At 36.4% G+C, this 27,481-nt stretch overlaps 1 pseudogene; it reads right to left on the reverse strand.

Annotated features, from left to right (window-relative positions):
• Nucleotides 1-5,250: 5,250 nt before the first annotated feature.
• LOC102128460 (large ribosomal subunit protein eL34-like) lies at nucleotides 5,251-5,649 on the reverse strand (annotated as a pseudogene).
• Nucleotides 5,650-27,481: the final 21,832 nt, after the last annotated feature.

Below are 27,481 nucleotides of genomic sequence, written 5' to 3' on the forward strand. Positions count from 1 at the left end.
TCTATAGTTTGGTATCTTTCAATAATTTTGGAAAATACTTAGCTATTGTAACTTCAAATATTCCCTGTTCTTTCATTTTTCTTCTTTTAATATTCAAATTCCATATTGTATTAGTCTCTTCTCTTGCTGCTGTGAAGAAATACCCAAGACTGGGTAATTTACAAAAGAAAGAGGCTTAAATGACTCAGTTTTGCAGGGCTGGGGAGGCCTCAGGAAACTTACAATCATGGCAGAAGGGGAAGCAAACATATTCTTCTTTATGTGGTGGCAGAAGAGAAAAGTACTAAGCAAAGCAGGGAAGCCTCTTATAAAACCATCAGATCTCATGAGAACTCACTCACTATCATAACAACAGCAGCATGGGGATAACCACCCCCATGATTCAATTACCTCACACTGAGTCCCTCTCACAACATGTGGGATTTATGGGAACTAAAAATCAAGATGAGATGTGGGTGGAGACACAACCAAACTAGATCACATGTGTATTACACATTTTAATTGTCTCACAATTCTTGGATATTCTGTTCGATTTTTTAAATTCTTTTTTCTCCTTCCAATTCAACTGGGGAAGTTTACATTGCCATATTGTCAAACTCACTGATTCCTCAGCTGTGTTCAATCTACTGATGAAAACATCAAAGGAACTCTTCGTTTCTGTTATAGTGATACAGATTTTTGTCATTTTATTTTTATTTGTCTTAGATTTTTTATTTCTCTGTTTACATTACTGTTCTTTCATGTTTTCTACTTTTACCATTAGAGCCATTAACATGTTAATCATAATTATTTTGAATTATCTATTTGATAAGTTCAACTCTGTGTAGTATCTGGGTCTGGTTATGATGTCTGCTTTGTTTCTTCAGTCTGTGCTTTTTCATGTTTTATAGTATTACTTCTGATTTTTTATTGAAAGTGAACCTATGTATTGGGTAACAGGAATTGAGGTAACTATATCCTAAGTGTGAGGTAACTATATCCTACTGGCTAGTAGCTGGTCTCTGTTTGATATTTCTTCCAGCCCTGGGTGGTAGAGGCTCCAGTTTCCTCTAGAGCCTTGGTTTTGTTGCTGTTTTATTGTTTGTTTTTTTCTACCCCGTTGCCTTTGAGTTTTTCTGTTAACACCTTCTTGAATTAAATCTGTATCTTTCAGCTCTTTTAGTTGTAATTCACCATTATTATACGGATCCTTCTTGATGTAGCAGTAAAGAGTTGACTTTGGTTAGTGTTCTATAACATATAATTAAATTGCAGACATTTAGTGACCCTGCTTCCCTGGGCTATGACTTTCAGAAGTGTTTCTTAGCTTGATTCTTCTCCTTTGAAACAAGAAAGCTAGAGGGGTCCAAACTTAATTATCCTTCCTTAAGGTAGATAAGTTTCTGGTAAATTGTTCCCATAAAGAGCAGGCCTTTCTTTTCAATAATACTATGGGCATATTTCAAAATCGTTACTTTTTCCTTTCTCTGGCAAAACAGGATGGGATTTTTAAAGATATTTATTTACTTTGAGAACTTGGGGAAAGGGGAAATTACAGAAGTAAAACTAACAAAAGTATAAATCTACCCATCCCCCTTGCAAGCTAAGAACACTAGGAGTTTCTTACTTTCAATCTAATTCCACATTCAGCCTCCAGTAAGTCATCAAAATTACTGTTTATGGATTTCTACTAGTTAATGGCTCTAGGAGTTTCTAGACTGATCTTTGATATGATTTTCAGTATTCACCTCTTTCTCCATTATAAGATGACCATGTCTTATGACTCAATTCTTCAATAGTCTAAAAAAAGTTGCAAATTTTTGTATTACTCAGCTTCTTATAATGACAGAAGTGATGACTTCCACACTCTTTGTATATTGGAGCTGAAGTGGCAAATCGTGTTCTTAAGAGCAGTACTTAATAAAATGACTCACTGCTCTTTTTCATATGCATTGATCCTACTTATCCTAAACCTTTAGAGTCCTGGTAACAGTAGATTTAAAACTTATTCCAGATCAGCTGCCTAGTTCAGGTTAATATAATCCTTCCTCAGTAATTCTCAAAGTGTCCAGAAAAAGATATTATAAGTAAAATAATTCTAGAATGATTTCTGGATATAGACAATTTGTAAGGCAACAGTAAATGACAGAGAGATAGTTGATAACTAGTTACTTAGATCAATTAATTGATTTCCTACTTAAATGAATTTTAGAAATGAACCAATCTAAGCCTTTCATTTTATAGATGGGAAACTGAGATCAATTGAGATAAAACAATTTCTCTTAGCCCCTACCATGTGCTGCAGCCTGGTTAGAATTTAAACTTCTTCCATTCTGATTTAATGCTTATTCTGCTGCCTGTACTGTCACCCACGATTGTCTGTGTGCCAGTCTTCTGGGTTTTTTTTCTTAATGTATACACACAAGCTGGGCACAGTGACTGGGGTCTATAATCCCAGCACTTTCAGCCAGGAGTTTGAGATTAGCCTGGACCACATGGCGAAATCCCATCTCTACTAAAAACACAAAAGTTAGTCAGGTGTTGTGGTGCATGCCTGTGGTCCTCACTGCTCTGGAGGCTGAGACATGAGAATTGCTTGAAACCTGAAGGTGAGGCTGCAGTGAGCCAAGATTGTGCCACTGCACTCCAGTCTAGAAGACAGAGCAAGACTGTCTCAAAAGAAAAAAAAAATGTACACACACAAAAAAAAGATATTTAGTTTTACCTTATCATTATGAATACCCCAACAATTTCTGAAATTTAGAGAATATAATATCTAAATTAGTTTCTCCTCAAGTAAAAATGAATACATATAATTCTCCTTTTGTTTTAGAATATCATAAAAGTTACAACATTAGGCAATAAATGAGAACCTATTATATATTCTTTTGAAAGGAAGAACATGAAGAATTAAACCTAAAAGACTATTGCAACCATTGCTGCAGCTTCATTTATATAATGCACACAATCTTATTTCCCATTAAAATATTTTTATTATTTCAGACCTTATTTGCATTAATGAGGACTAGGAATATTGTGACATAAAGAAATTTGTTTTTTCCTTTACTATTTCTTATGTCTTTTATATATTTTTGTGTGTGTTTGTTTGCATGTGCACTCACACAATGCACACATAGAATTTCTAACATAGAATGACTTCTGGGAACTTTAAATATTGGAATGTTTCTCCCTTTCATTATTAGCCTTTCTTCCTAACACCTTAAAAACCTTAAAGCCACAGTAACCAATTGAATTTTATTTCCTTAGCTATTTAAATTGACCAACTATTAAGCCAGTGTCTTGGGGCTTTCTCTGAATTGGGGCTCCTAAAACTGAAAGTGTGTCTAGATGTATAACAGGCCCTCGTGGCCTGTAGAATGTGAAACAAAAAGAGAATAAAGAGGAGACCTCAGAGCATATATAGTCAGGAGACTATAAGAATCACAAAAGTGAAATAAAGAAAAAAATAATCAAATGAATTCAGAAAAGAAAAATGGAGATCTCCAAACAGAAGAGATTTGTTTGGAAGGAGGATCTGTAGAGATTTCCTGAGGTTTCATTACACGGCATTAGTCTTTCTTTATGGATTATTCCACATCCTAGGGGTCATCTTTTCTAAAAAATGAGGAGACAACTGATTCTTAGGCTAATGGAATTCTACGGTTCAGAAATTTTCAAAGTTTTTGAGCCATAACCCTTTCAAAATAACACAAGTATAGTGTAATTTTACATAATTCATTCCACACCTTTTCCCCAATTAGACTTTGAGCTCCTTTGGACAAATTAGATTATTTTATATTTCTTTCTCCACCACACTATACAGAGCCAAAGATATAATAGGAATATGGTCAATGTTAAATAAATTAATTTCTACAGCCATGTTTCTCAATATTTAAAATGTATGTTCCACTATTACAAACATGAAGATGACCCCATGTATATACATACCTTCCACCAGTGCAGACTTTGGAAACGTCTCATGTCTCTCACCCATATTGTCTGGATTTTAACCTTTTATATCTATTTTGCATCTGCTACACTGGCACAGAAGTTATGTATCCAAAGTATGAATTTATTATGTCACCTCCTGCTTTAAACTATACAATGGCTTTCCATCACTCTTAAGAACTTTCTCTTTATTCCTGTATTGTCCCTGCCTCACTGACCAGCACCTTCTGCCCCACTGTTCCCCATGCTCAGTGTTATATTTCTAACACTTAAAAAAGTACCTGAAATACTCAATAAATACTTGTTGCATGAATATTACAAATATTATTTAAGCAAATAATAATTCTCATAGATGCGTCTTCTTTGGAAATTCTCCTTTTTCCAAGTAATTGAGTTCAAGTTACTAACATAGAGACGAAAACAAAACAGAAAATGAAAATAAAACAAAGCAAACAAGCTAAATTTCTAAACAAATTTACTTCATGTGGACTGAAGATTTCTTACACGAGATATAAATCTAAACAAAGGGAAAACCCCATAAGCATTCCTATTCCTGGGACTTCCTTATTTTATTTATTTATTTATTTATTTATTTATTTTTATTTATTAATTTTTTTTGAGACGGAGTCTCGCTCTGTCGCCCAGGCTGGAGTGCAGTGGCCGGATCTCGGCTCACTGCAAGCTTCGCCTCCCGGGTTTATGCCATTCTCCGCCCTCAGGCTCCCGAGTAGCTGGGACTACAGGCGCCCGCCACCTCGCCCAACTAGGTTTTTGTATTTTTTAGTAGAGACGGGGTTTCACCGTGTTAGCCAGGATGGTCTCAATCTCCTGACCTCGTGATCCGCCCGTCTCGGCCTCCCAAAGTGCTGGGATTACAGGCTTGAGCCACCGTGCCCGGCCTATTTTATTTTATTTTTTATGAGATGGAGTCTCGGTGTGTCACCCAGGCTGGAGTGCAGTGGTGTGATCTCAGCTCACTGGCAACCTTTGCCTCCTGGGTTCAAGTGATTCTCCAGCCTCCTGAGTAGCTGGGATTACAGGTGCGTGCCACCATCCCCGGCTAATTTTTGTATTTTTAGTAGAGATGGGGTTTCACCATATTGGTCAGGCTGGTCTCGAACTTTTGACCTCGTGATCTGCCTGCCTCAGTTTCTCAAACTGTTGGGATTACAGACGTGAGCCACCATGCCTGGCTGGGACTTCCTTATTAACTTTAATTTCATTGCAGGTCAGAATACCTGGGACAGAATCCTTCCTCCCCATACATGGTGAGGGGATGGTCACCATGGTGACCATTTTTTAAAGTCTTTTCATTTTTATTACTCAAAAAGTTTCATTTTTTAATTTAACTTTCTGACTCTGTAACTTATGCCTTCAACACATTCACAATGATTTTCAGCCCCTCAATAAGGAAAGCAGGCTTGATCCTGTCATGAACATTTAGCACACATGGAACTGCCATAGGCACTGCCGACATGTTACTTTGTTTGGACAATGTTTGGTCATGTATCTTTGTTTCGGAAAATCTCATAAGAACTTTAGGTCTTACAGCATGAACCCCTCGAAGTCTGCCTAGGCACATGCCACATGCAGATTTTGGTGCTTTCCCAACCTTCTTGGTATAAAGGGAAACGATTCTGCTATCAGGGGTTTGGGACAGCATAGTTTTGTTAGACGCTGTATTGTAAGAAAGCCTAGATGGTATGTCAAACGCTGGACCATTGGTATACATGGTGGTGACCTTGGACTGTACTAAACCCTCTGTGACTCTTTTCTTTATCTTTTTTTTTTTTTTTTTTTTACTTTAAAATAATTACAACAAATAAGATTACAAAAATACTGGTATCACATGGCTACACTGAAACGTAAGTTATTTGTTACATGTGGCATACTTACAACAGTTCCTAGAGCATTCTATTTACTCTTATATGTTAAATATAATTATTGTCTTTCTCTTTTTCAGTCATTTCTTCAGTCCACAGTTAATGAATGCCTATTTACTTAGGTATACATAAATTAACCAAAATGTCTTCATTTGATTATCAAATTGTCAGAGGCATTTGAACCAGAGCAGCTCCATCTTGAGTAGGGGCTTAATACAATGAGGCTGAGACCTGCTGGGCTACATTCCCAGTAAGTCAAGCATGTTAAGTCACAGGATGAGATAAGAGGTCAGCACAAGATACAGGTCATAAAGACCTTGTTGATAAAACAGTTTGCAGTAAAGAAGCTGGCTAAACCCCATCAAGACCAAGGTGGTGATAAGAGTGACCTCTGGTCATCCTCACTGCTCATTATATGCTAATTATAATGCATCAGCATGCTAAGAGACATTCCCACCAGTGCCATGACAATTTACAAATGCCATGGCAACATCAGGAAGTTACCCTATAGGGTCTAAAAAGGGGAGGAACCCTCAGTTCAGGGAATTGCCCACCCCTTTCCTGGAAAACTCATGAATAATCCGCCATTTATTTAGCATATAATCAAGAAATAACCATAAAAATGGGCAAACAGTGACCCATGCCGCTGCTCTGCCTATGGAGTAGCCGTTCTTTATTCCTTTAACTTCTTAATAAACTTGCTTTCACTTTACTCTATGGACTCACCCTGAATTATTTCTTGTGTGAGATCCCAGAACCCTCTCTTTGTGTCTGGATTGAGACCCTTTCCAGTAACAAAATGAATCTTGACATAAAATGGGTAAAAATTGCTAAGAGATACTATGAACCTTGAAGACAGGGAAAGAAGGAAATCTTAAAGGACTTTTATAACAAAATTAGAAGTTTGGACTTGGTCTTATGAGCAATGGAAATTGTTGCAGGATTTTAAACTAGGACTCCAATGATCATACTTAGGATTCTGGAAAAAATCACACCTGTGGTGGAAAATAAATTGAAAGGTGTAGAACTAAAAGCAAGAAGATTATTCAGAAAGCAACTGCAATAGTACAATGAGAGAGTGTGATTTCTGAATGAGGGCAATACAGGTCTTGGGAATTGGAAGGGGAGATTTTTTAAAAATTAAAAAGATGGGATCTGAGAATTTAAAACTGTCGCTTCCATCCTCCCTGTATTGTTCAGCTATGGTCACCTCTGCAATGTGTTCTCACATAGCCTTTTTTCTGTGTGCATGGATTCCTGGTGTGTTCTATTCTTATCAGGGCACCAAAACTGTTAGATTAGGGACCCAAATTTATTATGTCATTTAACCTTCATTACTTCCTTAAAAATCAAACAGAGTCACATTGCGATTCAGGGCTTCAGCATAAAAGTTTGGGGGAAACACAGTTCTCTCCATGTCATCCTCTTTTCCTCAGCAGCCCTCTTTGTGAAATAGTGTCTCTCATGTTCCCTCTCTTTTTATTTTTATTTTCATTTTAACTATTTTTAGTTGGATCCTTTTTTCCATGTCTTTTGCCATATTTGATATTCTGTTCTACTTTTGGATGCTCCATGTAACCTTTTTAATCTTCTTAGTCATATACTCTTTCTCCTTATTTTGTCCTGAATTCATGTCTATCCTAATTTTCTCTGTTTATTTACTCCTATTGTTTTTTTTTTTTTTTTCTTTTTCCACTAACAATCCCATAAGTAATTTTGTTGGGACAATAATTGAATTTGGGTCAAGAAAGAAAATTTGAGGAAATTGAACATGTTAATTTTTCTTAATATAAAATTCCTAGGACTGTAGACCAATTTAAATCATCTTCATACTTCTTTTGTGATTTGGTCTGAGTATAATTGCCTGGAATCTCCAGGAATAAAAAGAAATGATTTCACCTGAAGAATGAAGCATTCTAATACAGATATGAAGCTAAAACTTCTGAATCTGTGTATGGGTCATTGGGAACAATCATTCCCTTACTTCAGCAGTGAGCCTGTTCATGACTATGGTTTATTCAGGAGTTTTTCAGGCTTTGTTAACAAGCCATTTGGCACCATTACCAGTTCATTAGCCTTGACTTTGAAAACTATTTCCTTGAACTTCACTATTGTTCTAAAGAGTTACTAATTACAATAGGATACTTGAGAATATCCAGATTTAGAAATAAACACCCAAATCAAGTATTGTGGTGAATATATTTATAGAGATGTTCCTCTGTAAGAGTAACATTAACACGTTTTCAAAATCTAAAATAAGGTTACGTATACAAATAGGGAAAGCATAATGGTTTAGTATTCATTATTCTCTTTCCTGAGCTGTTCCAGCTCAATTTTTATATTCTGGGTTTGTTGTTGTTGTTGATGATGTTTTCATTGTTGTTACACTTTGATATATTTAAATTTCCTTGAATGTGATAACTAACCTTCCTCAAATGAATATTTATGATATTTATTATCTGCCATTAGCCTTTTATATTTCTGTCATCTTAAATGAAAACTTCTCTTTTTCTCTTCCTCCTCCTTCTGTTCTTCTTCTTGCCTCCTCTTCTTCTTTTTCCTCTTTTCCTTTTCCTTCTTCCTCTCCTCCTCTTCCCCCTTCTTCTTCCCCTTCTCCACCTCCTCCTCCTCCTTTTCTTCTTCTTCTTCCTCCTCCTCCTTCTTTCCCATCTCCTCCTCCCCCTCCCCTTCCTCCTATTCCTCCTCCTCCTGCTCCTTTCTTCTTGTAGATGGAAGTTTATAGCACTAAATGCCCACAAGAGAAAGCAGGAAAGATCTAAAATTGACATCCTAACATCACGATTAAAAGAACTAGAGAAGCAAGAGCAAACACATTCAAAAGCTAGCAGAAGGCAAGAAATAATTAAGATCAGAGCAGAACTGAAGGAGATAGAGACACAAAAAAGCCTACACAAAATCAGTCAATCCAGAATCTTTTTTTTTTTTTGAAGAGATCAACACAATTGATAGACCACTAGCAAGACTAATAAAGAAGGAAAGAGAGAAGAATCAAATAGACACAAAAAAAATGATAAAGGGGATATCACCTCCGATCACACAGAAACACAAACTACCATCAGAGAATAATATAAACACCTCTATGCAAATAAACTAGAAAATCTAGAAGAAATGGATAAATTCCTGGACATACACACCCTCCCAAGACTAAACCAGGAAGAAATTGAATCCCTGAATAGACCAATAATAGGCTCTGAAATTGAGGCAATAATTAATAGCCTACCAACCAAAAAACGTCCAGGACCAGGTGGATTCACGGCCGAATTCCACCAGAGGTACAAAGTGGAGCTGGTACCATTCCTTCTGAAACTATTCCAATCAATAGAAAAAGAGGGAATCCTCCCTAACTCATTTTATGAGGCCAGCATCATCCTAATACCAAAGTCTGGCAGAGAAACACACAAAAAAGAGAATTTTAGACCAATATCCCTGATGAACATTGATGCAAAAATCCTAAATAAAATACTGGCAAACTGAAGCCAGCAGCACATCAAAAAGCTTATCCACCATGATCAAATGGGCTTCATCCCTGGGATGCAAGGCTGGTTCAACATACACAAATCAATAAATGTAATCCATCATATAAATAGAACCAAAGACAAAAACCACATGATTATCTCAATAGATGCAGAAAAAACCTTTGACAAAATTCAACAGCACTTCATGCTAAAAACTCTCAATAAATTAGGTATTGATGAGACGAATCTCAAAATAATAAGAGCTATTTAGGACAAACCCACAGCCAATATCATACTGAATGGGCAAAAACTGGAAGCATTCCCTTTGAACACTGGCACAAGATAGGGATGCCCTCTCCCACCACTCCTATTCAACATAGTGTTGGAAGTTCTGGCCAGGGCAATCAGGCAGGAGAAATAAATAAAGGGTATTCAATTAGTAAAAGAGGAAGTCAAATTGTCCTTGTTTGCAGATGACATTATTGTATATTTAGAAAACCCCATCGTCTCAGCCCAAAATCTCCTTAAGCCGATTAGCAATTTCAGCAAAGTCTCAGGATACAAAATCAATGTGCAAAAATCACAAGCATTCCTATACACCAATAACAGACAAACAGAGAGCCAAATCATGAGTGAACTCCCATTCACAATTGCTTCAAAGGAATAAAATACCTAGGAATCCAACTTACAAGGGATATGAAGGACCTCTTCAAGGAGAACTACAAACCACTGCTCAATGAGATAAAAAAGAACACAAACAAATGGAAGAACATTCCATGCTCATGGATAGGAAGAATCAATATCATGAAAATGGCCATACTGCCCTAGGTAATTTATAGATTCAATGCCATCCCCATCAAGGCACCAATGACTTTCTTCACAGACTTGGAAAAAACTACTTTAAAGTTCATATGGAACCAAAAAAGAGCCCGCATTGCCAAGACAATCCTAAGTCAAAAGAACAAAGCTGGAGGCATCACGCTACCTGACCTCAAACTATACTACAAGGCTACAGTAACCAAAACAGCATGGCACTGGTACCAAAACCGAGCCCCCAGAAATAATACCACACATCTACAACCATCTGATCTTTGACAAACCTGAGAGAAACAAGAAATGGGGAAAGGATTCCCTATTTAATAAATGGTGCTGGGAAAACTGACTAGTCATAAGTAGAAAGCTGAAATTGGATCGCTTCCTTACACCTTATACAAAAATTAATTCAAGATGGATTAGAGACTTAAATGTTTGACCTAAAACCATAAAAACCCTAGAAAAAATCCTAGGCAATACCATTTAGGACATAAGCATGGGCAAGGACTTCATGTCTAAAACACCAAAAGCAATGGGGAAAAAAAAGCCAAAATTGACAAATGGGATCTAGTTAAACTAAAGAGCTTCTGCACAGCAAAAGAAACTACCATCAGAGTGAACAGGCAACCAACAGAATGGGAGAAAATTTTGCAATCTACTCATCTGACAGAGGGCTAATATCCAGAATCTACAAAGAACTCAAACAAATTTACAAGAAAAAATCAAACAACCCCATCAAAAAGTGGATAAAGGATATGAACAGACACTTTTCAAAAGAAGATATTTATGCAGCCAACAGACACATGAAAAAATATTCATCATCACTGGCCATCAGAGAAATTCAAATCAAAAGCACAATGAGATACCATCTCACACCAGTTATAATGGAAATCATTAAAAAGTCAGGAAACAACAGGTGCTGGAGGGGGTGTGGAGAAACAGGAACATTTTTACACTGCTGGTGGGACTATAAACTAGTTCAACCATTGTGGAAGACAGTGTGGCAATTCCTCAAGGATCCAGAACTAGAAATACCATTTGACCCAGCCATCTTATTACTGGGTTCATACTCAAAGGATTATAAATCATGCTGCTATAAAGACATATGCACACGTACGTTTACTGCGGCACTCTTCACAATAGCAAAGACTTGGAACCAACCCAAATGTCCATCAATGATAGATTGGATAAAGAAAATGTGGCACATATACACCATGGAATGCTATGCAACCATAAAAAAGGATGAGTTTAGTCTTTTTTAGGGACATGGATGAAGCTGGAAACCATCATTCTGAGCAAGCTATCTCAAGGACAGAAAACCAAACACCGCATGTTTTCACTCATTGGTGGGAATTGAACAGTGAAAACACTTGGACACAGGAAGGCGAATATCACACACCAGGGCCTGTTTTGTGGTGGGGGAAGGGGGGAGGGATAGCATTAGGAGATATACCTAATGTAAATGACGAGTTAATGGATGTGGCACACCAACATGGCACATGTATACATATGTAACAAACCTGCACATTGTGTACATGTACCCTAGAATTTAAATTATAATTTTAAAAAGACAATGAAAATAATATATGACAATGAAAAGAAAAAAAAGGTGACAACTGTTCCTGTTATGGTTTGAATGTAGGTATCCCTCCAAAATTCATATGTTGGACTTTAACACGGTACCCTCCTCTCGACCTTATTTATGGGGGATATGTTTCAAGACTCCCAGTGGATGCCTGAAACTGCAGATAGTACCAAACCGTATATGATGACAATGCTCTGGAGTGCCCAGGATTAGATCTCCTCACTGCTGATTACTAGGAGTATTGCATCAGAGTACAAAGCTTGGAAGTCAGAAAATAAGTAGTATGGAAGGAAGGGTTGGAAAAAGCAGAGGCTTCTTTGTGGCATATCAGAATTTCCAGGATCACTACTCTTGCATTTTGGGGTGATTTTCTTTCTTTCTTTTTCTTTTCTTTTTCTTTTTTTTTTTTTTTTGAGATAGAGTTTCGCTCTTGCTGTACAGGCTGGAGTGCAACGGTGAAATCTTAGCTCACTGCAACCTCTGCCTTTGGGTTCAGGCAATTCTCCTGTCTCTGCCTCCCTAGTAGCTGGGATTACAGGCATGCACCACCACACAGAGCTTTTTTCTTTTATTTATTTATTTATTTATTTTTCGAGATGGAGTCTCGCTCTGTTGCCCAGGCTGGAGTGCAGGGCACGATCTTGGCTCACTGCAACCTCTGCCTCTGGGATTCAAATGATTCTCTTGACTCAACCTCCTGATTAAACTGGGATTACAAGCACTTGCTACCACGCCCGGCTAATTTTTGTATATTTAGTACAGACGGGGTTTTATCAGGTTGACCAGGCTGGTCTCGAACTCCTGACCTCATGATCTGCCTGCCTCAGCCTCCCAAAGTGCTGGGATTACAGGCGTGACTTGCCGCATCCTTCCAGTTTGGTATTTTTAGTGGAGATGGGGTTTCACCACATTGGTCAGGCAGTTCTCAAACTCCTAACCTCAGGTGATCCACCTGAAGTGTTGGGATTACAGGCATAAGCCACTGTGCCCAGTCTGGGGTGATTATTAAGTAAAACAAAAGTTACTTGAACACATGCACTGTAATACTGTGGCAGTTGTTTGATAACTGAGATGGCTACTAAGTGACTAGCAGGTAGGTAGCATATACAGCAGGGATATGCCGAACAAAGGGATAAAATTAACATCCAGGACAGCACAGAGCAGGATGGTGTGAGATTTTAAAAATAAAAATAATAAATAAGAAAATTAAAAAATTTATTGAAACAAATGATAATGGAAACGAGATATACCAAAACCTGTGGGTTACAGCAAAAACAGTACTTGGAGGGAAATTTATAGCTATAAGCGCCAACATCAAAAAATAAGAAAAACTTCTCATAAAGAACCTAATACTGCATCTTAAAAATAGAAAAGCAAGAGCAAACCAAAAATGAAAATAGTATAAGAAAATCAATAATAAATATCAGAGAAGAAATAATTGAAATTGAAATGAAGAGAACAATACTAAAGATGGAGACAAAAAGTTGGTTTGTTGAAAAGTTAAACAAAATTGACAAACTCTTAATCAGATTAACTAAAGAAAAAAGAGATAAGATCTCAATAAATAAAATCAGAGATATAAAAGAGAATGTTACAACAAATACCACAGAAATTGAAAGGATCACTATTGGCTGCAATGTGCAACAATATGCCAATAAATTGGGAAATCTAGAAGAAATGAATAAATTCCTAGATACATACAACTTACCAAGAGAGAACCATGAAGAAATCCAAAACCTGAACAGATCAAAAAGTAACAAGATCGAAGCTTTAATACAAAATCTCCCAACAACAACAGTAAGCCTGGGACCCAATGGTTTTCCTGTTGAATTCTACCAAATTCATTAAAGAAAACTAATGTCAATCCTATGCAAACTATTCTAAAATAAAGGAAGGAATACTTCCAAACTCATTCTATGAGGCCAGTATTACCCTGATACCAAAACCAGACACAGACACATCAAAAGAAGAAAACCACCCACAAATATCTCTGATAAATATTGATGCAAAAATACTCAACAAAATACAGGCAAATTGAATTCAACAACACATTAAAATGATTATTCATGATGACTTGTGGGGTTCATCCAAGGGATGGTTATAAATGCAAATCAAACAATATGATACATCATATCAAGGGAAGGAAGTACAAATCCCTATTTATCATTTCAATTGAGCTTAAAAGGTATTTGATAAAATTCAACATACTTTCATGATAAAAACCCTGAAAAACTGAGTATAGAAGGAACATATCTCAAAGTAATAAAAGCCATATATGACAGACACATAGCTAGTATCATTCTAAATGGGGAAAAATGGAAAGCTTTCCCTGTAAGATATGGAACATGACAAGGATGCTCACTTTCGCTCACTGTTATTCAACACAGTACTGCAGGACTAGCTAGAGCAATCAGCTAAGGAAAATAAAGGGCATCCAAAACCAGGATACAAAATCAACATATAAAAATCAGTGGCATTTCTATATGCCAACAGCAAACAAACTGAAAAATCAAGAAAGAATTCCATTTAAAATAGGGATAAAAAAAATTAAACACCTAGAAATTAACTTAACCAAAGAAGTGAAAGATCTGTACAATGAAAACTATAAAACATTGGTGAAAACAATTGAAGATGACACAAAAAATTGGAGAGATATTCCATGTTCATGGATTGGATGAACCAATATTGTTAAAATGTCCATACTATCCAAAGCAATCTACACATTCAATGCAATCCCTATCAAAATACCAATGACATTTTCTACAAAAACAGAAAAAGTAATCTTAAATTGTATATGGAACCACAAAAGACTCAGAATAGCCAAAGCTATCCTGAGCAAAAAGAACAATACTGAAGGAATCACATTATGTGACTTCAAATTATACTACAGAGCTATAGTAATCAAAACATTATGGTACTGGCATAAAAACAGAAACATAGACCAATGGAACAGAATACAGAACCCAGAAATAAATCCACACATCTGCAGTGAACTCATTTTTGACAAAAGTGCCAAGAACATACATTGGGGAAAAGACTGTCTCTTCAATAAATGTTGCTGGTAAAACTGGATATCCATATGGAAAAGAATGACACTAAACCCTTACCTTTCATCATATACAAAAATTTAGACTTAAATCTAAGATTTCAAACTATGAAACTACAAAAAAAAATTGGGGAAACTCTCCAGGACATTGGACTGGGCAAAGATTTCTTGAGTAACACTCCACAAGCACAGATAACCAAAGCAAAAATGGACAATTGGCTCTGTGTCAAGTACAGTCATGACTGAAATCTGGCTTTTTCCTTTTTCTCAAGGAGGTCATAATCTTGCTAGAGAAAACAACATTATTTAAATAATGTGAATAAACATTTGATTACTAATTAAATACAATTTTTAACAGAGGCATCATTGTCCGAAGAGTCAAAAGTGTTCTCTGAGAAAATAAAACTCTATCTGAGACTTATAAGGACGGTAATAAGTTAGACAAAGAGCAGAAGGATGTATAATCCAGGCAGCGACAATATGACCAACAGCCCTGTGGCATAAGTGACCGATGGAGTATTATGAAACTGATTGAAGGCTAGTAGAGCTGAAGCATGGTATACTAGAGAGGCATAGGCAAAAATGAAAAATAAGGTGGTAACAATTCACATAAGAATGTATAGGGTGTGTTAAGATTATTTTTCTTCTATCCTAGTATGATAGTAAATCATTAAGTATTTTAAATATGAGAAGGGCCTGACTGGAGTTTCATTTATGAAAAATTTATTCTGAATAGATTGTAAAGACAAAAATATATGGAAGGCAAATGGATAGAAGTATAGAATTGTAAAAGCTATTAGATTAACACAGCCAGATTTCAGAATAGTGGCACTGGACTATAGAGAAGAAGTAGTCAAGACACAGAAGTGGTTAAACCAGGGATAATTAGGAAATCTTTCTTAGGAGATAAAATTAATGGGAATCAGTAGAGGATTAGTTATGGTAGTTATGAGAGAGGTTGACAATGATGAAAAGATAGTGAACTGAGAGGAAGGAAGACTTCTTAAACATTCAACAGAGGCAACAGGACTGTTTAACTGAGTGATATGATGTAAACAGCATCAGAATAACAATCTTTCCTCCTAAGCAAACTTCAAAATAAGAGTCATTTCATTATTTGCACGTTTTGCCAGCCTGTTCTATGTTGTTGACCTCTGATAGGTGAATATCAGCAGTCAATTGGTTTCTAGCAGTGAAGTCTACACTTTTCTTCACTAGAAAGTCAGTTTAATGAAGAAAAGAACTTGTCTGTTTTGTTTGCTTACCAATCCTCAATATCTAAGCCACAGCTTGTCCTGTAGCAAGCACTCAATAAACATCTATTGAAAGAAAAATGACTTACTAACTCCTAACTCCTTCAATGTGTCCTCAGTTACCAAAACGTCTTGTTTGTTCTCAGCTAAAAAGGAAAGTGAGTAAGACAATTGACCAAGAATTGGGGTTTGTTTTAAAGCCATGTTTTTTGTTTGTTTGCTTGTTTGTTTGTTTGTTTGTTTTGAGACAGTCTCACTCTGTCGCCCAGGGTGGAGTCAGTGGCATGATCTTGACTCACTGCAACCTATGCCTCCCGGGTTCGATCTATTCTCCTGCCTCAGCCTTCTGAGCAACTGGGATTACAGGCACCCACCACCATGCCTGACTAATTTTTGGATTTTTAGTAGAGACAGGGTTTCACCATGTTGGCCAGGCTTTGTCTTGAACTTCTGACCTCAGGTGATCCGCCCGTCTCAGCCTCCCAAAGTGCTGAGATTACAGGCATGAGCCACTGTGCCCAACCGCCATGGGTCATTTTGATGTTAATAACACTAAATGACAAAAGCAAGTGAATATATGATACACTGACATTCTCTAAAATCAAAGCTATAGTTATTTGATATACAAGTCTAATTAAATTGGGGGCTAAAACATTGTTTTGTTACTTTCTGAAGATGTTCTCATGTATTTTATATTTCAGATCTAGAGGCGGTTGTATGTAAAACTTTATTAATATTAATTACACTAGCTATTTTGTTTGACTGTCCTATTAAAGCAGTTAATCTGATGTATGGTCATGTAAATTAGTGTGCTGGATTGAATAGTGTTTCTACACAATTCATGTCTACCGGAAACCTGTAAATGTGACCTTATAATGAATTCCTATCATTTCAAACTACCTAGTTCATAGTACTTTGTTATAAAATCCCTACAAAACACAATGAGCGAAGCTAAATTGCCTGTACAGAAATTATGCCTATTAGTTGCTCTTCATTTTCGTGCACCAAACAAATACTAAGTATAATTTTGTTACTGTGTTTGAAAGTGGAATAAATAAGATACTCTTGTAGTAGCAGCATGAACTGCAGAAAGCTAAAAATAACATTCTGAGGCTGGTCAGGAGTAAACTTTTTTCTTTATTCAAAAACATGAGCAAACACTTTTGTCCATGATTTGAAGTAAATAACATGTTTTTTGCTCAAGTAATTAGATTTTGTAGTTTATTCCCTACGCAAAATGGAGTTCAAGTATGAGATTACCTAGCAGTTAACAGATTAAAAATTCAAGTTGTCCGTCTTGGTTTGACTGATGATAAAATAATCAATATATTGATGCTATATATAAAATGCTATTGCCTTGACTAGGCTCATTTTCCTGTACATTTTCCTGTACTCCTCTTTTCTGTTGTTTTGGTGTAAATACATTCAATGTCTTAGATAATAACCCACTGAGGCTACCCAGGTAAAATAGCAGCACAGTTATTTTTCTAAACAATGCCATTGATTTATTTTGACCCAGAATGACTTTTTAATTCAAATTACTCTGTACATTTTTGAGTACATGAACTCATTCATTAGTAACCAGTTTTCAGTTTCTGAAAGATTCACCTCAAAGTAAAAATCCAGAGACAGAAATAAGCTTGTTACAGAGAAAGAATAAAGAACGGTTCACTTTTATTTTCCCAAATGCCATATGCTCTGTTGATTTGGTCTGCCATCTGGAGATGAGGGCTATAATAGCCCCTGCTGGGTAAAACATCCGTAAGAACAGACACGTGTTGGTGCACACTGAGGAATGCAAACACTTGGCATTCACAGATCACAGTCTGAAATAACAGTGAAGGTGTTTAAGCAGGAAAAAGAAAAAGATTTTGGCAACTCTATAGTATTATGCAAAAAGTAGGTCCAGACTTTGGAATTATGTTATCAGTCAGGAGGGTCTAAGTGATTTTTTTTGGGAGCACTCTTTGGCTCTTCTTTCTCATGGACATTTGTGTGTGTCTGAAGGTGCTTTCATTCTGAAATTAAAGGTGTGTGAAAAGATATTAGAATATTAATTGATGCTATAAAATTAAGTATAAGTTAGTGTGTAATCTATCTCACAAAAAATTCCTTATTTCCTGAATCACACCTACCATGGAATCTTCACTTTCCACCACATTCTACTGAGATATGTGTTTGTGTGTGTGTAACCATGTGTGTATATGTATATTACTTGTTATAATATACATATGTAGAAATATATGTGTATATGTAAATTATTTTGTATATACGTATGTACAAAATAAAAATAATATATGGTTTTTAGATGTTATATTTAAAGAGATATTTTATTGTACTCTGGAAGACTTGACTGTTTGTGGAGGAAGGCTACTGTCAGGCTTTGGGAGAGGTGGTGCTAGATAATGACCCCTCCTTATCCTCAGTGAATACCATGGAACACAAATATCCACGCAAGTCCTATGTGTGCAGTTGTCATTTTTAAAATTACAGCTCTTAAAGCCATATAAACATATAATTACAGTATATTACTGAGAGGTATTTGTTGCACATAAAATGCCTCTTACTGCAACCTCCTTAAGTTGCAGAGGAATATCATGGATACAGGATTCTTAAGGTGTGGCCCCTTTCAAGGGTCCAAAAAGTAAAAAATAATTTAATAATAATATGAAGACACTATTGCCAGTCTTATTATTTCACAAGAGTACAAGGGAATTTTCCAGAAGCTACATGATGTGTGGTATTGCTACCTTTTGAATGCAAAGGTGTGTGTTTCTGCTCGTCTTTCTCTCCCCTCCCCTCCTGTCTTTATCTCATCGTATTTAAAAGCTACTTACTTGAGGGTTTATATTTGATTCTGGAGTGTTAAAGGGATGAGAGTGGATCCCAAATAACTGCAGAATTTCTCTGGATTAGTTCTTCAGCTCTGAATTCAATGCAGCAAAGAAGTCTGGGGCTCAGGAAAGAAACTAGAAATCATGCATATTCTATAGATGGAGATCTCTTACGTTCTGACTCTTAGAAACCTCAACATGGTATTTTAATCCAGAAGAGCCAGATACTTTAGTGGAGAACATAGCCCAATATGCTATTACTAACTTTCATTGTTTCATAATAAGTTTCTTATCAAAATGGTTAAGCAAGCATGAATTTCAACACAAATGCAATAGTCGTATTATGATAGGTACTTGGAGAGCCAGAAAGGTGAGCAATCAGAGATGTTTTGGTGAAATTATGGTCACCCAGGGAAAACTGCTAGAACACAACTCTAGGTAGCACTGGGGCCACGTGAAACAGGGTCAGGGAAATGGGAGACAGAGAACAAAGCAATTTAAAATAAATATCATTCTGCTTAGATTTTAGTCCCACTCCCTCATGAGTTTGCATAAATTTAAACACGTTTGTAAATGGTCTCAAGTTATGTGTATGGTTTAACATAGAGATAATCGGAAGAGATGTGAGCTTACATAAATTTGCTCTCTAAATTAACCATTAACAAGCATCACAGGGCTTTGTGCTAATGATGTATCCTCTTTAAATTTCACCATTTATTTTTTCTGAAATAAAGATAAACTGTCCTGGTAGCTCATGGAGTGGTTGTAGTCAACATATTAAAAATATCAGTGCTGCCCGTACATTAGTGCACTGTAAAATTGTAAGAGAATCATTACTTTCCCAGCGCTCTTTACCAGAATTATATTCCATATATAATGCCATTACTTTATTGAATATTTTCTTACTAGAAGCTGTCATATATAATTATATTTAGGCTTTTGAGTTTTTATTTTAGATCATTTAGAGATTATAGAGTACTTCGAAATCCATAGAAATGACAATTAACTTCAACATTGAAAATGACAATCTTTCTTCAATATTGCATTAGTTTTCTTTTGGGTAGTATTAAAGTGACTCACTCATATTTGGTTTAAATACCTTTTAAACTTATTATTGAGGTATCTATCATACTTTAAAGCATGTAAAAATTAAGTTAGTATAATTTTTCCATATATATTCAATCATATAACCATCATTTGGATCAAGATTTTGAACTGAAGGGACAGAAGGTCTTTTCTGTCATCTTCCAGTCAGTATCCTCAAATATGAACAGTAATCAGAAAGAATATGTTTTAAAATATCAAATTCTTTTGTGATTAAAAATATAGATGTATTTACATACATCAGATACTCTGATAAAAAAAATGCATGCACTATAAATGTCCATCAACAAAAGCATTCAGCAAGGATTTGTAATCAGTACTGTTTTAGATACAATCTGGGATTTTTTTAAGTATAAATCAATGTTCCTCCCTCTCAGTCTTCCACTCCGTCTCTCTTTCTCCCATCTCTATCTATCCAGTTAAAAAGAAAGCATTTAGCAAGCTTAGAGTGTACAAGGAGTAACAAGATTAGCACACATGAAACCAGAATCAATAATGCATTTTTATGTTATTCATCCATTGGGTAAACAAATACATAGTATTGCAGGTGTTTAAATGCTATTTTTTTTAACCAACAGTAGGTGCTGGTTCAGAGGGGATAGAAATGAATAAACTTTGAGGAAGAGGAGACTATCAATCATCCATGGAAGAATGAGTATTGCATTGAGATTTGATAGTTTATGCAAACGTAGGAAGCAGAGAATAGAGCATTTAAGTGTAACAAAAAAATAAAATAAATAAAAAGGTAGTATGAGTTTGTGGAACAGCATGAAATAGTATACGAAAGATAACAAATGTAAATCTGACTCGGCAGAAGCAAAAGAAATATCCTGAGAACTCATGAAAATTAATGCTATATAAGCAGAAACAGCTTAAAGAAGACGTTGCAAGTAAGGCAGGGACATTGAGTAATGAAGAACTGAGAGATACTGCAGCAGTTTGAGATGAGAAGTACTGTTATCAGAGCAGCATTTACAGAAGCTGGATATGCAATCCCACTTTGAGATGGATGTGCTGGCAGTAGAATTTAGAGGAAGACACAGGAGAAAAATCTGCAGTATGATTTGGAGATAGACACAAACTACATCATGAAGAAGGCTAAATCACAGGTTGTAACAAAATGCAGTTCTGTCTGATCGCCACTTACAGAGCCCAGCGACAACATTGAGGTATGGTGGAAAAAAATGTATTAACCAAAACTAGTAAGGGGGAAGTGACCAGATTCCCATCCAAAGTGGCCACTTTCAATTTCTGGAGAAAAGGCACAGGCTTGAAAAGGGGTGAATTGATATGGAAGGCATGCAGGAGTTGTTTGAAAAAGGAGAACTTGACATAGGAGGCATATCAAGTTGTGCTGATTCTGAGGTCTGCATGTCTTGTTTCAGTGACTATCTTGTGTCTCAGTCCACCTGGAGTTCAGGCTGGCATCATGTCAACAATGGCCAGATTGTTGACTAGTTGTCTTGAGGTAAACGCTGGAATTTTACAGCTGGGTCTGTAAAATTCAGGCTTGGTCTCTCTGTCTCACAATTAACCCCTGGAACTTCTAAGTAAGCACATAATTAGGTAGTATCACGCAGATAGATAAATGTGAAGAGAGAATATGGTGAGAAAGCAGGGGATATGAAGTGTATTTCAAAGTTAAGGGAAAAAGCTTCTGCAGTTTGCTTCACGGTTATGTCTTGAGACTAGGGAGAAAAGAGAAAGGGGGAAAAATTAAACACGTTTTGAAGTTAAGCGGCTCAGTTACAAGGTGATATCAAGATTTTGCATCTGGCTAGAATAAGAGCTTCTCTCAGAAGAAAATATGGAAAAGGTGAATGCATCTGCATACAGAAAAGTCTGAGTTGTGTAGACATATACTTGCTTGTCTACATACCACACCCCTCCACAATTTTGATGTCATATGATAGGGCCTCTGTGAGAAGATAAGACTAGAGGTACAAATGGGTAATGATCAGAAGATAAGTTGCCACTCTTGATGTTTTGGGTGAGACCGGGGTGAAGGGAGAGACATTAGATTGATGCATAAGCAGAGATGAGCACAACAGATGGTGCTAACCAATTCTTCATTTCAAAGGAACAGATAGGATTGAGAAACAGTAAGCTCAGTTGGACAAAAGAATTGTTTCAAATTAAGTTCCTTCATGCAGAACAGGCATGCTCAGAGACCACACTTACAGTGTGTGCAAGATAGGTGCTTTCAAGTCGAAGTTGCTCTCAAAGCAGTGGGCCATTCTGACCCTAGACAGTTTGCTTCTTACATTTCTTTATTTTCCTTGCTATGGGGAAGTGTCAAAGACTTGAGGCATGTAACACAGCTAAGATGGGAGAAAAAGTGCCCAATTTGATCAGTTTGTTTATGGTTAAATCAGAATAAGAAAGAAGAATGAGCATAAAGAACCAACCCACCCATCTCTGAAGATATATCTGTATTTACTTAGTGAGTTTTTATGAAATTACAACATATGTCATTAATGTATTAATATCTGCCTTAAATTTGGATTTTTGCCATTTCACACACACAAAAATTTAACTTTATTTACAACCTCACAAAATTTTAACTTTATTTACCACTTTCTTTCATTGTGTACTATTGCTGGCATGTATTTTTATATTTAAATTATTTTAATTGGAGTTTTACTCAGTTGTAATTTAGAGGCATTTACATGCTTACTTTCATGTTCTTTATTTCTCCAAGATACCTATTTAATCCAGCTTTTATAGATATACTTTGTAGAAGGATTAGTTTAATTCCAGTCATTATGTCATTGCCAGCAGGAGAACTCCTATAGGGTTATTGTTTTTATGCATATTCTCTAATAAATCAATTAAATTCACTCTTGTGACTGGTTTGTGAATATTTTTAGTTATGAGTGGGAATCAAATTTTATCAAATTTTGATGCATCTATTGAAATGCTCAAGGGGCATTTTCCAATTCTTATTTTCTCAAGTATAAACTTAGATTTATAGCTTCCCTAATATTAAACTACTCTTGCATTTTCAGGAGGCAACTTAATTATCATGTATTATCTTTTTCTGTATCTGGCTGATTTAAGATTTTTTTTTAAAAAAATTGCATTTGTATGCATCAATGAGATCAATTGGCAACTTTCCTTTTTGTTTCTGGTGTGGTAAGCAAGGTTGTATTTCACATAGAACGAAATTCGAAATGTTTCCTACATTTCCAATTCTGATTAACTGTGTGCGTAAAATTCACATAATATGTTCCTTAAAAGTTTAAGTAACTTGTTTTATAAATTATCCCAAGTATTTTCCCATTCACATATACTGTTTCAATCCCATTATGGGCTTATTAACCCCTTGATATGGTTTGGCTGTGTCCCCACCCAAATCTCACCTTGAATTCCCATGTGTTGTGGGAAGGACCCAGTAGGATGTAAATGAATCATGGGGGCAAGCCTTTCCATTCTGTTCTCATGAAAGTGAATACGTCTCATGAGACCTGATGGTGTAAAAAAATGTGAATTTCCCTGCACAAGCTCTCTCTTTGCCTGCTTCCATCCATGCAAGACGTGACCTCCTCCTTGCCTTCCACCATGATTGTGAGGCCTCCCCAACCACGTGGAACTGTAAGTCCATTAAACCTCTTTATTTTGTAAATTGCCCAGTTTCAGGTATGTCTTTATCAGCAGCCTGAAAATAGACTATTAAACCCCAGCTTTCCCCTACCTGAATAAAATAGGATCTTTAAAATAACCAGCTTTTCCATCACTTTCGTTTTTTTACCTATAATTTTAATAATTTTTAATTTTTTTATCTCCCTCCCTGGCCTCCAAACCTCCAATTCTAGTTCTGCATAATCTAGATTAGTACTTAATTGAAAATCTCCTTTATAATATGTTCCTTCTATGAGTGTCTCTTCTATTAATACATTGCTATTTTCAAAGGTTTCTAGTAGTTGGCAGAGAAAACTTAAATGCGGTTCTAACTCACTCGAAAACCTATGCCCTTCCCAGTACCAAACATAGCCCCTATAAAATAAGATAATAAGCTTTATGTCACATATTAGAATATTTATTAAGATAAAGCACATGAAGTTATTGTCTCATGGCCACAAATCTTTTTTTTTTTTTTAATTAATTTATTATTATTATACTTTAAGTTGTAGGGTACATGTGCATAACATGCAGGTTTGTTACATACGTATACTTGTGCCATGTTGGTGTGCTGCACCCATCAACTCGTCATTTACATCAGGTATAACTCCCAATGCAATCCCTCCCCCCTCCCCCCTCCCCATGATAGGCCCCTGTGTGTGATGTTCCCCTTCCTGAGTCCAAGTGATCTCATTGTTCAGTTCCCACCTATGAGTGAGAACATGCGGTGTTTGGTTTTCTGTTCTTGTGATAGTTTGCTAAGAATGATGGTTTCCAGCTGCATCCATGTCCCTACAAAGGACACAAACTCATCCTTTTTGATGGCTGCATAGTATTCCATGGTGTATATGTGCCACATTTTCTTAATCCAAACTGTCACTGATGGACATTTGGGTTGATTCCAAGTCTTTGCTATTGTGAATAGTGCTGCAATAAACATACGTGTGCATGTGTCTTTATAGTAGCATAATTTATAATCCTTTGGGTATATACCCAGTAATGGGATGGCTGGGTCATATGGTACATCTAGTTCTAGATCCTTGAGGAATCGCCATACTGTTTTCCATAATGGTTGAACTAGTTTACAATCCCACCAACAGTGTAAAAGTGTTCCTATTTCTCCACATCCTCTCCAGCACCTGTTGTTTCCTGACTTTTTAATGATCGCCATTCTAACTGGTGTGAGATGGTATCTCATTGTGGTTTTGATTTGCATTTCTCTGATGGCCAGTGATGATGAGCATTTTTTCATGTGTCTGTTGGCTGTATGAATGTCTTCTTTTGAGAAATGTCTGTTCATATCCTTTGCCCACTTTTTGATGGGGTTGTTTGTTTTTTTCTTGTAAATTTGTTTGAGTTCTTTGTAGGTTCTGGATATTAGCCCTTTGTCAGATGAGTAGATTGCAAAAATTTTCTCCCATTCTGTAGGTTGCCTGTTCACTCTGATGGTAGTTTCTTTTGCTGTGCAGAAGCTCTTTAGTTTAATGAGATCCCATTTGTCAATTTTGGCTTTTGCTGCCGTTGCTTTTGGTGTTTTAGACATGAAGTCTTTGCCCATGCCTATGTCCTGAATGGTACTACCTAGGTTTTCCTCTAGGATTTTTATGGTATTAGGTCAAACATTTAAGTCTCTAATCCATCTTGAATTAATTTTCGTATAAGGAGTAAGGAAAGGATCCAGTTTCAGCTTTCTGCTTATGGCTAGCCAATTTTCCCAGCACCATTTATTAAATAGGGAATCCTTTCCCCATTTCTTGTTTCTCTCAGGTTTGTCAAAGATCAGATGGCTGTAGATGTGTGGTATTATTTCTGAGGACTCTGTTCTGTTCCATTGGTCTATATCTCTGTTTTGGTACCAGTACGATGCTGTTTTGGTTACTGTAGCCTTGTAGTATAGTTTGAAGTCAGGTAGCGTGATGCCTCCAGCTTTGTTCTTTTGACTTAGGATTGTCTTGGAGATGTGGGCTCTTTTTTGGTTCCATATGAACTTTAAAGCAGTTTTTTCCAATCCTGTGAAAAACTCATTGGTAGCTTGATGGGGATGGCATTGAATCTATAAATTACCTTGGGCAGTATGGCCATTTTCACGATATTGATTCTTCCTATCCATGAGCATGCTATGTTCTTCCATTTGTTTGTGTCCTCTTTGATTTCACTGAGCAGTGGTTTGTAGTTCTCCTTGAAGAGGTCCTTTACATCCCTTGTAAGTTGGATTCCTAGGTATTTGATTCTCTTTGAAGCAATTGTGAATGGAAGTTCATTCCTGATTTGGCTCTCTGTTTGTCTGTTACTGGTGTATAAGAATGCTTGTGATTTTTGCACATTAATTTTGTATCCTGAGACTTTGCTGAAGTTGCTTATCAGCTTAAGGAGATTTTGGGCTGAGACAATGGGGTTTTCTAAATATACAATCATGTCATCTGCAAACAGGGACAATTTGACTTCTTCTTTTCCTAACTGAATACCCTTGATTTCTTTCTCTTGCCTGATTGCCCTAGCCAGAACTTCCAACACTATGTTGAATAGGAGTGGTGAGAGAGGGCATCCCTGTCTTGTGCCAGTTTTCAAAGGGAATTTTTCCAGTTTTTGCCCATTCAGTATGATATTGGCTGTGGGTTTGTCATAAATAGCTCTTATTATTTTGAGGTACGTTCCATCAATACCGAATTTATTGAGCGTTTTTAGCATGAAGGGCTGTTGAATTTTGTCAAAAGCCTTTTCTGCATCAATTGAGATAATCATGTGGTTCTTGTCTTTGGTTCTGTTTATATGCTGGATTATGTTTATTGATTTGCGAATGTTGAACCAGCCTTGCATCCCAGGGATGAAGCCCACTTGATCATGGTGGATAAGCTTTTCGATGTGTTGCTGAATCTGGTTTGCCAGTATTTTATTGAGGATTTTTGCATCGATGTTCATCAGGGATATTGGTCTAAAATTCTCTTTTTTTGTTGTGTCTCTGCCAGGCTTTGGTATCAGGATGATGTTGGCCTCATAAAATGAGTTAGGGAGGATTCCCTCTTTTTCTATTGATTGGAATAGTTTCAGAAGGAATGGTACCAACTCCTCCTTGTACCTCTGGTAGAATTCAGCTGTGAATCCATCTGGTCCTGGACTTTTTTTGGTTGGTAGGCTATTAATTGTTGCCTCAATTTCAGAGCCTGCTATTGGTCTATTCAGGGATTCAACTTCTTCCTGGTTTAGTCTTGGAAGAGTGTAAGTGTCCAGGAAATTATCCATTTCTTCTAGATTTTCCAGTTTATTTGCGTAGAGGTGTTTATAGTATTCTCTGATGGTAGTTTGTATTTCTGTGGGGTCAGTGGTGATATCCCCTTTATCATTTTTAATTGTGTTGATTTGATTCTTCTCTCTTTTCTTCTTTATTAGTCTGGCTAGTGGGCTGTCAATTTTGTTGATCTTTTCAAAAAACCAACTCCTGGATTCATTGATTTTTTGGAGGGTTTTTTGTGTCTCTATCTCCTTCAGTTCTGCTCTGATCTTAGTTATTTCTTGCCTTCTGCTAGCTTTCAAATGTGTTTGCTCTTGCTTCTCTAGTTCTTTTAATTGCGATGTTAGAGTGTCAATTTTAGATCTTTCCTGCTTTCTCTTGTGGGCATTTAGTGCTATAAATTTCCCTCTACACACTGCTTTAAATGTGTCCCAGAGATTCTGGTATCTTGTATCTTTGTTCTCATTGGTTTCAAAGAACATCTTTATTTCTGCCTTCATTTCGTTATGTACCCAGTAGTCATTCAGGAGCAGGTTGTTCAGTTTCCATGTAGTTGAGCGGTTTTGATTGAGTTTCTTAGTCCTGAGTTCTAGTTTGATTGCACTGTGGTCTGAGAGACAGTTTGTTATAATTTCTATTCTTGTACATTTGCTGAGGAGTGCTTTACTTCCAATTACATGGTCAATTTTGGAGTAAGTATGATGTGGTGC

This window comes from Macaca fascicularis, chromosome 13, assembly GCF_037993035.2.
Source record: "Macaca fascicularis isolate 582-1 chromosome 13, T2T-MFA8v1.1".
Lineage (NCBI taxonomy): Eukaryota > Metazoa > Chordata > Mammalia > Primates > Cercopithecidae > Macaca > Macaca fascicularis.